The 2,500-nt window shown below is 60.8% G+C and overlaps 1 pseudogene; it reads right to left on the bottom strand.

The window, feature by feature from the left end:
- Positions 1–2,500, bottom strand: part of LOC126417797 (large subunit ribosomal RNA) — a 6,346-nt pseudogene that overhangs the window by 3,302 nt on the left and 544 nt on the right.

The raw sequence follows: 2,500 nt of genomic DNA, 5'->3' as shown, positions 1-2,500 counted from the left end.
CATCGCCAGATCGAGAAGAAAGGTGTTATGAAGCATCCCATCCTGAGGGATGAAAGCCCGCTGGCGACCGTCCAACACACAGTAGCGCATCAGGCGGCCAACCAGAACCTTGTGAAAGGCTCTGGTCAGCACCGAGCACACTGTGATCGGACGAAAGTCAGCAGGGAGTCATAGTTACTCCCGCCGTTTACCCGCGCCTTGCTTGAATTTCTTCAACGTTGACATTCAGAGCACTGGGCAGAAATCACATTGCGTCAACACCCGCTAGGGCCATCGCAATGCTTTGTTTTAATTAGACAGTCGGATTCCCCCAGTCCGTGCCAGTTCTGAGTTGATCGTTGAATGGCGGCCGAAGAGAATCCGCGCACCCGCGCGCCCCCGGAGGAGCACGCTAAGGCGGACGCGGCCTCGCAGCAAGGAAGATCCGTGGGAGGCCAAGGCACGGGACCGAGCTCGGATCCTGCACGCAGGTTGAAGCACCGGGGCGCGAACGCCGCGCAGGCGCGCGCATCCTGCACCGCCGGCCAGCACGAGGCCGACCAACGGCGAGAGCAGACCACGCCCGCGCTAAACGCCCGCACTTACCGGCACCCCTACGGCACTCACCTCGCCCAGGCCCGGCACGTTAGCGCTGACCCACTTCCCGACCAAGCCCGACACGCCCCGATCCTCAGAGCCAATCCTTGTCCCGAAGTTACGGATCCAATTTGCCGACTTCCCTTACCTACATTATTCTATCGACTAGAGGCTCTTCACCTTGGAGACCTGCTGCGGATATGGGTACGAACCGGCGCGACACCTCCACGTGGCCCTCTCCCGGATTTTCAAGGTCCGAGGGGAAGATCGGGACACCGCCGCAACTGCGGTGCTCTTCGCGTTCCAAACCCTATCTCCCTGCTAGAGGATTCCAGGGAACTCGAACGCTCATGCAGAAAAGAAAACTCTTCCCCGATCTCCCGACGGCGTCTCCGGGTCCTTTTGGGTTACCCCGACGAGCATCTCTAAAAGAGGGGCCCGACTTGTATCGGTTCCGCTGCCGGGTTCCGGAATAGGAACCGGATTCCCTTTCGCCCAACGGGGGCCAGCACAAAGTGCATCATGCTATGACGGCCCCCATCAACATCGGATTTCTCCTAGGGCTTAGGATCGACTGACTCGTGTGCAACGGCTGTTCACACGAAACCCTTCTCCGCGTCAGCCCTCCAGGGCCTCGCTGGAGTATTTGCTACTACCACCAAGATCTGCACCGACGGCGGCTCCAGGCAGGCTCACGCCCAGACCCTTCTGCGCCCACCGCCGCGACCCTCCTACTCGTCAGGGCTTCGCGGCCGGCCGCAAGGACCGGCCATGACTGCCAGACTGACGGCCGAGTATAGGCACGACGCTTCAGCGCCATCCATTTTCAGGGCTAGTTGCTTCGGCAGGTGAGTTGTTACACACTCCTTAGCGGATTCCGACTTCCATGGCCACCGTCCTGCTGTCTTAAGCAACCAACGCCTTTCATGGTTTCCCATGAGCGTCGATTCGGGCGCCTTAACTCGGCGTTTGGTTCATCCCACAGCGCCAGTTCTGCTTACCAAAAGTGGCCCACTTGGCACTCCGATCCGAGTCGTTTGCTCGCGGCTTCAGCATATCAAGCAAGCCGGAGATCTCACCCATTTAAAGTTTGAGAATAGGTTGAGGTCGTTTCGGCCCCAAGGCCTCTAATCATTCGCTTTACCGGATGAGACTCGTACGAGCACCAGCTATCCTGAGGGAAACTTCGGAGGGAACCAGCTACTAGATGGTTCGATTAGTCTTTCGCCCCTATACCCAGCTCCGACGATCGATTTGCACGTCAGAATCGCTACGGACCTCCATCAGGGTTTCCCCTGACTTCGTCCTGGCCAGGCATAGTTCACCATCTTTCGGGTCCCAACGTGTACGCTCTAGGTGCGCCTCACCTCGCAATGAGGACGAGACGCCCCGGGAGTGCGGAGGCCGCCGCCCCGTGAAGGGCGGGGAAGCCCCATCCTCCCTCGGCCCGCGCAAGGCGAGACCTTCACTTTCATTACGCCTTTAGGTTTCGTACAGCCCAATGACTCGCGCACATGTTAGACTCCTTGGTCCGTGTTTCAAGACGGGTCGTGAAATTGTCCAAAGCTGAAGCGCCGCTGACGGGAGCGATTATTCCGCCCGAGAGCATCCCGAGCCAACAGCGGCGCGGGTCCGGGGCCGGGCCAGGTAGGTCCGTCATCCGGGAAGAACCGCGCGCGCTTGCCGGGAGCCCGAGCGCCCAAAGGGGCGAATCGACTCCTCCAGATATACCGCCGGGCAGCCAGCCAGGACACCGGGGCTCTGCCCAACAGACGCGAACCGAGGCCCGCGGAAGGACAGGCTGCGCACCCGGGCCGTAGGCCGGCACCCAGCGGGTCGCGACGTCCTACTAGGGGAGAAGTGCGGCCCACCGCACACCGGAACGGCCCCACCCCGCGGCGAGTGGAAAGGCAACCGGACACGA

This window comes from Schistocerca serialis, chromosome 8 (genome assembly GCF_023864345.2).
Source record: "Schistocerca serialis cubense isolate TAMUIC-IGC-003099 chromosome 8, iqSchSeri2.2, whole genome shotgun sequence".
Lineage (NCBI taxonomy): Eukaryota > Metazoa > Arthropoda > Insecta > Orthoptera > Acrididae > Schistocerca > Schistocerca serialis.
This window is presented reverse-complemented; position numbering and strand designations above follow the sequence as displayed.